Source organism: Megascapheus bottae, chromosome 10, assembly GCF_031878675.1.
Source record: "Megascapheus bottae isolate mThoBot1 chromosome 10, mThoBot2.hap1, whole genome shotgun sequence".
Lineage (NCBI taxonomy): Eukaryota > Metazoa > Chordata > Mammalia > Rodentia > Geomyidae > Megascapheus > Megascapheus bottae.
Window position 1 is genome coordinate 60,861,850 of NC_143518.1, and position 12,216 is coordinate 60,874,065.

Below are 12,216 nucleotides of genomic sequence, written 5' to 3' on the forward strand. Positions count from 1 at the left end.
ACTGGAGATTTTTTCTCGTTCAGTAATTTTTCTCACATTACTATGTAAGTTCCTGACTGGGACTTCACAAGCCCGAATACCATAAACATCATGAGGTGTTTGCTGCTGTCTTATAATCATTTATAATCATTTAGATTATAGTTACCATGATGAACAAGTTTTTATATGGAAAAAACAAAACAACCCAGCGCTATGATATCCTGGTTACTTAGAGGATGTTTTGAGATGAAAACATTTGAAGTAAAGGAATTTCTTTTGTAAACATCAACTTTAAATTAAGAAAACTCCTGCCAACTAGTATTTTAAACTTTAAATCTTCCTTTTAACATAATAGTCATACAATTTTATAAAATAAATGGCTACTTTCCACTTTGTTTTCTGTTAATTCTCCACTACTTGGGCTACCCCTCCAGTCCAGCATTTTACTAGTTAATTGGAGATGGACTCTTGCAGAGTTTTGTGCCTTTGACTGGCTTTGAGCTACCCTCCTGATCTCAGCCTTCTGAATAGCCGTCTTATAGGTGTGAGCTGCCTGGCCAGGCTTGAGGCAAGCCTCTTTCTTTTTCATCCTATACACTGAGCATGTACATCATGATGTTTTGCTGTGCATAATAAAGTCACCACACTCAAACAAACTAGCTATTCTGTCTCCTTCACAAGTAACTGTGTGTAAAGGGTGAAGGCCCCTAATGCCTGTTCTTATAATAAATTTCCAGCATAGATTATTAACTGTACTTCAGGCCATATGTTCCGGTTGAGGAAACTGTATTGGGTTGTAGGAAACCCCCTCCAGAGTAGCAGGATACCTTCATTGCTTACTTTTGGACTACTCAGGCTGTGGTTTGATCACCTATCATTGACTCCGCCATTGTACTCATTTGACAGCACTTGGTGATGTTCAGATAAACATGGTGGAGGTCGTGATGAGCGAGGCTTACGTTTTCAAAAGTTTGACCATGACTTTTCTCTTTTGGGCTCGAGAGTTTGCGGAACCAACATATTTAGCCTTACAATATAGATAGTAATAGTGTCTAAGTAAAGTTCTTGAAATAATATCTGTGTATACCCCATTGTATCAGCAGTTGTCTTTACCCATGAGCATTTTAACAGCTAAATGGAGGTCATTTGTCAAACAGCTAAGCTTTTGGTTCTCTGACAGTTCTTTTTGTTCTAGTTTCCACCCTTAATATTTTCCCCCAAGGCTCTCAGAATTCTTATATTGATGACTATTCTGCCCTGAATTGATAGCCCATAGCAGATGGAAGCTTATTTGTAAAAACAGAATGTGGCATATTAAAAATGAGATTGCTATCTCACCTTCACTTAAATTTTTTATTCAATTCTATAGCATTAGAAACTCACACAAACTAAGACCACAGCATAGCATAGTGTGGGTATCCAGGACATCCGCGGGCTATGAGGGCAGGCATTCACACAGGACTGGAGCCAAGAAATGGAAATCACCTTCGGGAAAAGATCTTGGGCCTGTCCTCACTTTCTCTCCCTTCACCCCCCCTCCACACGCCTCTCTCCACTGCTTACAGCACCTGGCTGCACTCTGTTTATTCATCACAGACATAATTTTTCAGGACATCAGTTAAAGCCGATACTAGAAATTATTAGGAATTCTAGAATCAAATATCTGGTGAAGGAATGCACTCACTTCCCGTAGACCAGGCATGAATCCCTTGTTGGATACATGCCAGCCAGAGACTGGGGAGAGGACCATGTTGTTAGGGGTGCTGGGAGGACAGAAGGCTTAGTTAGGTTGTCAGGTAGCACGGTCCTCAAGAGAGAGGATTTCAAGAACTGACAGTATCTCATAAGGTAGCCATTATTTGTAATTGCTTTATAATGCTATTTGCCAACAAATCATCTTAAAGGAAACAGTGAACCAAGCAAAAACAAAGCTGTATTTTTATGTTCCCAGAGACTGGGTTGTTCTACCCCAAATCTGAACTTTGATAAGCTTAAGGTCAGTCAATCTGAATGAGTTGCTGTTACCTTGGCTCCCACAGGAAGAAATTTCAGCAAACAAAATAGATTACAAGTGGTGAGAAAGTTAGACTATACTGTGTGCGTGGTGATCAAGGAATGAAGAGGGTGAACCACAGTTTCATCTCTCTCTTCACAGCCCACTATTGCAGAGGCTTTCTATTTCTTCTCCATATATAATTCATTGATGTAATTCAAACATGACCCATTAGAACCTGATGTGGGATTGCTGCATATATTATTTTATGGCCCTCTCTATTTCAGTGAGCTTTTATATCCTTAACATTAAGCTTTCATGTGCAATAATACTAAGATTCCAATGTTATGATTTTCAACTAAATATGTATTTCAAAGAAAGTTAAATGTGGCTGAAGACAGAATAGGGTATCGCAATGTTTTTACTTATTCCTTCATCTTTCATCTATTTCTGATTTGCTATCTTATGAAATAATCGTAGAATAAATAACATTTAACAAAATGTATTTAAGGTAGGTAAGGTAGAAACTGTTAAGGCCTGCCTTCCTCAACAGCCAGAATGAAAAGTGCCTGTTGGGTAACGCCCAGGCTTCTTTTAAAAGTCATTCTGGAGTTGCAGGAAGTAGGAGAGATGTTACTGATCCCTGGATGAACTTAAGTGGCTTTGATATAAGAGCTATCTGCTGAAGGCAGAGAGGACAGAAACAGAAGCAGGGCGTCTTTATTTGGTCTGCCTGTGCAGTTTATATTATTTGAGATGCTCACAGACTTCTTAAGAGACAGCCTAGCTGCTTTTGACTTAGCCCTCACACGACAGTTGAATACTTTACCAAAAAAAAAAAGTTCACTTAAAGCACATTTTTGGCCTCCTTCTATGAGCTTCATGAACTAAAAGACAGCCCTTTTCTGTGCCAGCACTGGCCTTGCAGGGTGTGTTCAGATTCCCAGGTTATAGTTGATTCTTTCTGTTAATGGTTAACGATAGAGTTGATGCATTCTGATTTTACCAGTAAGATCCCTCTGGCTCTCCATTCTTAACTTTTTTCTCCTGTTCAAGCATAGCACTGTCTAGTTTTCCTTCCTTCATTAAAAAATTATTGTTGGGCTGGGAGTTCGGCCTAGTGGCAGAGTGCTTGCCTAGCATGCACGAAGACCCGGGTTCGATTCCTAGGTACTATGTATATAGAAAAAAAAAAAAACAGAAGTGATGCTGAGGCTCAAGTGGTAGAGCTCTAGCCTTGAGAAAGTCCAAGGACAGTGCTCAGGCCCTGAGCTCAAGCCCAGGACTGGAAAAAAAATTTTTATAAAGGTGCTATACAACAAAGTTATGGTTACATAGCTTCATATTTTAACGTAAGAAGTTGACTTTAACAAACCTTTCATTTTAGAAAGTATTTTGTCTCCTTATTTAAGATTTGAAACCTCAAATAATAAAATGGCCTTAAAAGATTTGGCATGTTCTAGGAGCTGGTGCCTCTCCACCTGTAACCCTAGTTACTCAGGCGTCTGACATATGAGGATCCTGGTTCAAAACCGTACCCGGCAGGAAAGTCTATGAGACCTTTATCTCTAATTAACCACCAAAATCCAGAAGTGAAAATGTGGCTCAAGTGTAGAGTGCTAGCCTTGAGCAAAAAGCTCAGGGACAGCACCCAGGTCCTGAGTTCAAGTCCCAGGAACAACAACAACAAACAATATTTTAAAAGCCAGATTTTTGTTTTTAGAGACTTGTGAGATTAGTGATTCAGGTAATTTTCCTTTTCATCCTTGTGTTTGGAGAGTTGAAACTATATGGAAGTACAGAGAGAAGCCTTGGGTTTAAGGGGCAGACAAGCAACCTGTTCGTTCGTACCACTCAACTGTCTTTGTCTGTCTGAGAGAATTAATTCCATGATTCAATGTCAAATCCCAGCAGCCCAGAATTAGAAATAGGAAGAGATTAAGATATGCATCTAGACTTCTACACACAACAAAGCACAAAGTATGCATTCCAAAGCCGATAGATTGGTTCTAGAACATTCCAGTGCCTTACCTTGTGTCTTGAGGTTGGTAGGCCACTTTTGATGGAGGAAGGTTGAAAGCCAGGGTTATGAAGTTAGGACTTGGAAAAAGGCACTAGCTTTTCGCACTGAGACCAATAAAACAGTCTTTAGTTTTATTTTCAACATTGGTAAACTGGTAATGCATGTCATTTTCCAATAATGCTGTTGATATTTACCGTGTTGATATAACATGTCTCCTGTGCAATAGGTCCTTAGGTTCATGGATGGATGGCTATCTTGAGTGCCATGTCTTTTGTAGAAATGGCAGTGTTTGCGTTTCTTCTGGTGGCACTTAACTATCCAAGATCTTTAACCAACCTCTCCTCCTAAGGCAGCTCGGAGGACCACCAAAACTTCCTTATTCCTTCTAGCTAGGCATAATTGGCCATCAACTTAGTCTGTGAATTGAAAAGCCATGCTGTATATACCTTGCTCTTCTGAGAAATCCCTGGCTTAGAAGTTTGTAGGATAATGTGGATGTTGGTGTTTTTGTTGTTGATAAAGGACAGGAATTGACTGATCCCATTCCAAGTCTACTCAATCACTGTGTCAAAAGTGGATCCCAGCTGTCCGAAGAATATAACATTGCTAGTGAGATTTATCAAAGATGTTCTTTTCACTTTTCAGAAAATGAAAACTGCATGGTAATCATCTGCGTGGTATGTGGGTATCTTACAGTAAAACTGTGTGTATACAGCCAGCCTATAGTTAACATATGTGGTTTTGTGATCTGGTGTGCTAGGAAAGGACAAGAATCTAAAATGCTTTGCTCATCTCTGGGATAGATTGTGGCTGGGCATTCCACCCCCAAGAAACAGTGATTTGTGTGCTGGCCTGCTAATTAGCATGGTTATGTTCTGTCTCGTTGATGAGGCTTAAATAAATGTCAAGGGTAGAGCCATGGCGATCCCCCAGTCAGGGCTCACGTTGGTAAAGCCCAGCCCTTCTCCCTTTGTGTGAGGTGACAGTTCCAACAGCAGCTCCGCCTAACAGGACCCTCGGGATGGGCTCCTGCTTGGGTTCGTATTGAAATCAGGTCCAGGGAGAATCCAGCCCTGCTTTAATCCTCCTATACACTTGCCCGCTTACATCAGTTTTGTTTAAACCAAAGCACTGAAGACTTCACAAGCAATATTTAGACCATTAAGTCTGTCATCTGAAATCATGTGTAAAAATTTACTAGGATTTCCCAAGAATGAGAATAAATAACAGGCGAAATTTATATAAATGGAATTACTATGCACCTCTTTAAACAGCACGAGCCCCCTCCCGGTGTCATCTCATAGTTACTCTGTGTGTGCATGTCTGTGTATTGGCATCACACACGCACACCTGCACACTCACCCCCCCCACACACACACACTCTGCCCTGTAGTGAGCAAGCTTGAGAGCTTATCTCCATTACAAGTCAGTGCTAACAGATGGATGGCCCTGAGCAAGGCAAAAATCACTGCCATGAAATGGAGTGAAAGTGAAGGCCCAGGCTTTTTGTTGCTAAGCCCTGAAGAAGTACTGGCACAAGGGTCACTTTAACTGTTTCACGTCTGGAGCCAGCAGCAGCCCGCTAGTGGAACTAGGAGTGGAAGGCAGCTTTCATTTGTAATGTGCTATCATGAGAGCTGCCTTTTGATAAATAGACTTGGAATCGGGACCAAAATATGGTGTTTAACTAAAAATATGGTGCTTAAAAACTGACAGATGATTGAGAGGGAGTGGGGGGGATGAAACGGGGACAAAAACATAAGAGGGGGTATCAGTGTCTGAGAAGCTGTGTACCTACTCTCTGACGAATGTAACTGTAACCCCTTTATACATTGTCTTGATAAAAAATAAAATGATGGATGATTAATAATCTCAATTTACACTAGTGAGACTGAGCACCGTTAAACTGGTCAACATCTGTCTTTAACATGGTCCCATACAGATTAAAAGAGTTGTCTTCTTTCTGTGTATGTGCTGGTCCTGGAGCTTGAACTTGGGGCCTGAGTTTCTTTTGCTCTACCATTTGAGCCATAGCTCCACTTCTAACTTTTTTTGGTGATTAATTGAAGATAGGAGTCTCAAGGACTTTTCTGCCTGGACTGGTTTGAATCACAATTTTCAGACGTCAATCTCGTGACTAGCTAAGCTATCACACGCATGAGCCAACAGCACCTGGTGAGAACCTTACCTTTCGGTGAACAATAAGGGAGGCAGTATCATTACAGAAAGTCATCTTTCTAACTTCCTATTTGTAACATTTATACCCACTTAAACAATGAAACTTTGCTATCCTTTTTTTAAATACTATTTTATTTATATTCATGTATGAAAAAAATGGCCAAAACTATCATTTAAAATACATACTGAAAACAGGATTCATTAATTAACAAGTCATATTTAAATTTTATAAAGAACAATCATTAAAATACTGATTGGTTACAGAGAGCAAAGTTGGAAGAAAAGAGTAAGCTATAGTTTTACTTTTCATTAAAGAGAAGCACCCTCTGAAAAGAACTCATTAGTGATAGATATCTACACCGCAAAGTAACTATATATAAAGTTAGTGATTGTACTGCTTTTATTACTTTTACTAAGCCATTTTATCTTCCTCACACTCAATGCAAAGAAATAAAACACAATGGAAGAAAAATATGTCCTCATTGTTATTCACAATAAGAGGGACTGCTGCACCTTTGCAGCCTGGGTGGGACCTTTATGATAGGAAGCACTCAAGGGCTCGAGTGGATCAATGAACCATTTTGATTCCGATCCACTGAATAGGATCCCATCCATATGTGGTGACTGCACTAACTCCACGGGAGCTGTGACAGACGGAACCATTTCAGATTATCCCCGTTACCCTCAAATCTCAAGAAAAGACCTTACAAAGTAAATGTAATACCTGATCTGTCTATAAATTAAACTTACAGGCTGATTCTTAGTATAAGGTGGAAAAGGGGGCCCTGTCTTACATACATATACAGAAAAGTATTATTGTTCTCTAAAGATTGCTAGATTGACTTGTGTTTTTATAACAAGGTAAGGTATACATCAAAACCACCATCAGATTAAGAAACTTCCACAACTTTGATCAATTCTTCAAACAACGGAGCAAGTTCCTTTTCTAGGCTCACAATTAGTCCTGTGTTGGCATTACTACTGGCTATGAAACTGACCACGAGAGGTAGACGATTGAATTGAACTACCTGGTAGGTGTTATAGTAACAGATGATGCTTTTATTCTTGGAAAGCCCAAGTTTGCTCCCTTGGTCTGTTGCAAGGGCAAAAGTAGATAAGAAACCAGGTCGTAAAGCATGCTCAGGAGCATTATCATTGGCCACTTTGATAACAGGTACTCCATCTCTATCTGACATAACAATAGCATGGAGTCCTTCAACACTTGGTAACTTCTTATACAGGAATTGCTTTAGGTCATCCGCCATGACGAACCCCTTTCCCCTTGGAGGCTCAATCTTGCACGCCTGGGTTTCCCGGCCACTGGAATATCCCCACCGCGTTAGAGCAACAGTCGAGTCTCCGGCAAACTGCTGTCACATGACTGGTGACCTCCTTTTGCTATCCTTTTGAATGTATAAGTTAAATGATTTTGAAGCCATTCTAATAGATTTCAGTAGTTAGGAGATCATTTTATGTTGATGAATAGTATGCTTTTATCTTTAAAAATATGCCTTAAAGATATGTCATATCACAGAGATTTGCAAGTAAAGCACTTCCAACTGCTTGGACCTTAAAGGTCCAAAGTGCTTTGGTTGGGCCTTAAATCGTAATCTATGGTTAGGTTTTTAATATATGTGCCAATAGGGCTGAGAGTTTGTCCTAGTGGTAGAGTGCTGGCCTAGCATGTCCTAAGACCCAGGTTTGATTCCTCAGTATCACATACACAGAATGAAAGCTAGAAGTGATGCTGTGGCTCAACTGGTAGAGCTCTAGCCTTGAGAAAGCCCAACGACAGTGCTCAGGCCCAGAGTTCAAGGCCCAAGATTGGCAAAAAAAATATGTGCAAACAATGTTTGTACTAAATATCATATTTAAAAATACTACAAATGAAATTGTCTGTGAAACATCCAAAAACGTGGATTCTCTTACTCAGTTTCTAAACAAAACCCAGGATGAAATATCCAGCCCTCACTGGATGTAGCTTATGGTAAGCTGTGGGCGAGGGGCCTCCCGGTGTGGCTTTCGTGGGTTCCGGGGACTGTGTGGACGTAGTGAGAGACGTGTCTTATTCACAGGACCAAGGAGGTTTCAGAGTGGTGTTGTGACACAGAGGGGCCAAGGAAAAGTGATTGTCAATAACAAGGAGAGAAAGAAAAGAAAGGCGTGGGTAGAAGAGAGGAAGGAAGTAGAAGAGAGGGTTAAGGTTGGAGTCAGGATCACTGGAAAAAACTTAATTCTGTAAGGCAAATTTTACAAAATAATGCAAATAAGTCTCACCAGATCATGATAAGGAGAAGAATCTTAATTTCATACAATCCACTTTTTTATTTACTTTGACTCAGTATGGCCATTACTGTTTCGTAAGCAGAATGCTGGGCTGAAATAATAAACCATCAAATGATGAAACTCTGAAATAAGTGGACATGCTTCTGTTAACAGATGCCCATAAAAAGCATGACCTAAATGAAAACACATTGTAGCCGTCTGCCTCCCAAAGTCACCCTATGGAACACTGGAATGGCCTCGTCTAAATCATACTAATGTCAGCAATTGGCTTGGTTTTGTGTTCTGCGCTGGTTCTCTGAGGCTTGAACCTCAGGGTCTGAGCACTGTCCTTAAGCTTCTTTTGAACTAGTGCTCTACCACTCGAGCCACAGCTCCACTTCCGGATTTTTTGGTGTTTAATTGGAGATAGGAGTCTCATGGAGGTCTCAAACCAGGATCATCAGATCTCAGTCTCCTGAATATCGAGGGTTATGGGCATCGGCCACAGGCGCCACACACAATGTCAACAATTTTTAACAGTGGATCGCTTGAATCCACATTGGAAAATGCGCGTGTTGTATTGTTATTATTAGAAAGAAACTTGTTTTCTCTGTTGTTTCTTTGTTGAGATACTGTTCATTATTCCAACATGTCAAGTTTGCTTGTTTCAGAACCAAAAAATAAAACCAAAAATGAGTTTTAGATTACAAGAGTGCCCTCTAGTGGAAGTCATGTGCTTTTCTTAAACGCACACGAAGTTGACAACACCTTTCGGACCAGAGCAGTTCTTCAGAAACAGAGTACACCTGGAGACATTTATGGTGTCATAAAATGGTTCAAGAACATTGTTCAATCAATCAAAGAAATAATTCAAAACCAGACCCTTCCGTAACAAGCTAGAACCTCACTTTTCAAATGCTTAGCTCTGCTTAACAATGCCTAGACGGCTACGAGGACGAAGTGAAACATCACGAAGGCAATCATACTTCACGGATGTTGGAAATATTTTAACATTAACATATACCTTTTAATGCTGTGATCTTACTCTTCAAATCGGTTTCTATAAATGACCATATTATTTGTTATAAAATCTAGGAAGAAAAACAAAGTACTAAATTTTTCCATTTAGGAAATCTAACTTTATGTGGAATCATATAGCTAATATTTTTTCCTCCTGGTTTTCTGTTCTATTTAACTTATTATGCACTTTCAGTACTATTTAAATCAACAACAGGGTTCTATTTGAAAAGTACCCCACCCCCCTTTTCGGGTGCACAAATTCTTATTTTCTTTTAAGCATCTTAGGATAAAGAAGTGATGATTTTTCCCCCGCTTCTGGTTTTGTATATAGGCCTGCTTTTAAAGTTTGTCAGAGATCAATGTTAGTGTTGATGAAAGGAAAAGCCAGTCTTTTTTAAAATATATATAAGGGTTACAAAACCCTGCTGCTGCATGTGTCCCGAGAGAGAAATTGCCAGAAATGTCAATAGATACATAAGCAGAAGAGCATAATAGCATCTTATTATAATTCGAGTTGGATTTAGGCCTAATGCACATTGTTATTTTCCTAATATGTAACATAAAACACTAGAATAATACATAACTATCCTCCAGTAGCCTCTGACCCCAAGCCATGTTGCAGCCTTTCCTGAAAGTTCTTTATGCTTTTCTAACACTGGAATATAATGCTGGCCATAATGTATCCACAAAGGTCTGTTCCCTTTGTACCTTTCTCTGTGTTTTTCACATTTATAATAAATGCTTTTTCTAAAACCTGGTATTATATGATTCTGAGACCAAAATATAATTTTAGTGGCAAGATTTTTTTTAGCACATTTACACATACATGCACTTTTTTTTGTCAGTCATTGGGCTTGGGTTGCTGTTCTTGAGATTTTGCACACACACACATTTAAGACCAGTTGCTTAGGTGTCTAAATCTATACATACATACTACGAGAGCTCTATGGATGTGGAGAAATAAAATCTAGCTACAATTATTTTCCTAATCAAGTATTTTTAATCCTTTGTCCTATACATTTTGAAAACACAGTTTATAAATGTGATGGGATGTCGTACGGTCTTATAAATTAATGGTGATTTTTATGTATCCTTTTAAGAAAAGTCAGCTTCACTTAGTTAATGTAGGAAACCATTTTGCAGAAAATACAACAACCTTGTCATGCAGTAAGAAACCTTTTTAAATGTTGAGATATTGAAACACTGTCAAAAAAGAACTGTAACTACATATAGATTGCCATTTATCAATGTGTTGCTAATTTATTTGTTTATTTATTTGCTTTGGGAATAACATTTAACAAGCTGAGAAAACTTCTGGCATTTACATCATCTCTCAGACCTGAAAAGTCATGGGTGATCATTGGTAAAATTGGCATTTTCAAATATTAAAGATCAGAAAAAGTAGCAGAGTAATGTATGTTAATTATATACAGTTAACATAATCACTTAGTATATGGTGAGCCCTTAAAAGAGCTTGAATATATGAAACATAGCTGGCCCTAGTGGCTGCTCAGGAAGCTGAGTTCTGAGGATTGCCACTGAAGCCGGCCTAGGCATAAAGTCTATGAGATTCTTATTGCCAATAAACTACTCAGAAAAGCTGAAAGTGGTGCTGTGGCTCAAATGGTAAAGTGCTAGCCTTGAGCAAAGTAAGGTCTGGGACAGAGTCCAAGCCCCAGGGTGTCAATGGCTATGACAGGGGATGAGATCTGAAGTTCAAAAGCTGGTCTAGGCAGAAAAAATCCTCAGATTCTTATCTCCAAATAGCTGGAAATAGAGCAGTGATTTAGGTGGTACAATGCCACCCTAGAATGAAAATGCCAGGCAGGAATGCAAGACTCTGAGTTCAAGTTCTAGCACCAGCGCAAAAGAATAAGGAAATAGAATTCTGAAGCTTGCAGCCTTCTTGACAGGTGAATCACGAGAGCTGTGAGTACATGGCCCGCTCTCACCCTCTGACCCAGTGTAGACTAGGCTTAGCCTGCGCTAAGAGCCCATTGCTATTGGATGGAGTTTTACACCGAGACGTGAACTCTAAGAGACTATGTTTGTGGGATGATTTTGATAACGTGTTTTACCAAACTAAATTTCCTAATGTATGCTCAGTCAAAGGCATTCTTATAAAGGAAGTTGGTTCTGATTTTCAGTAATTTTTGGAAAATGGAATATGAGGATATCTTTAGCAAACTACTAGGAAAGATCTCCATCTACTGTTAATGAACAGAAGCTTCCGTTGGTATCACTTGTGGCATCATTTGGGTAGATGGAGCCTCCATGGAGGGCTGGTTAGTGCGCTTGTGCCGGGGCCAACCGGCAGCAAACCAGGGTTCGCAGATTGGGGTTCCTGAAATAGGGGGCAAGGACTAGGAAAAATTAGAAGAGAGACAAACAGATGGGGTTCAGGAGGGCTACAGCCCAAATCAGGAGCCACAGCTTAAGAAGCCTGTCGCCCAAGACCGTAGCCCAGTTTATTTCCAGTTCTCAATCTTAAATACACATCTTTAAACTAGGGAACTGCCAGGGGCTACATTCGTACAAACAGTATCAAGTCTGAAATAGGTTGAATGAGAAGCTATCAAGTCCCAAACAGGTTAAATGAGAAGCTATTGACACAGCCCAAAATCATGATAAGAGCTTACTTCCTTGTGTACTCAATTGTGCGGGTCCAAGGTCACTGACCCCACAGTCAGTCCCCAACACGCTTGAATGCTGAGCATCTGGCCTGTGCTTTGTCACAGCGTTCAGCGTGCTCCATCTC

General features: G+C 39.8%; 1 protein-coding gene and 1 pseudogene across 4 annotated transcripts in view; one reads left to right on the top strand and one right to left on the bottom strand.

Annotated features, from left to right (window-relative positions):
* The window catches only part of Dennd1b (DENN domain containing 1B), a 176,840-nt gene that overhangs the window by 144,554 nt on the left and 20,070 nt on the right, over nucleotides 1-12,216 (top strand). The window lies entirely within an intron of this gene.
* On the bottom strand, nucleotides 7,050-7,559 carry LOC150058585 (ragulator complex protein LAMTOR3 pseudogene; annotated as a pseudogene).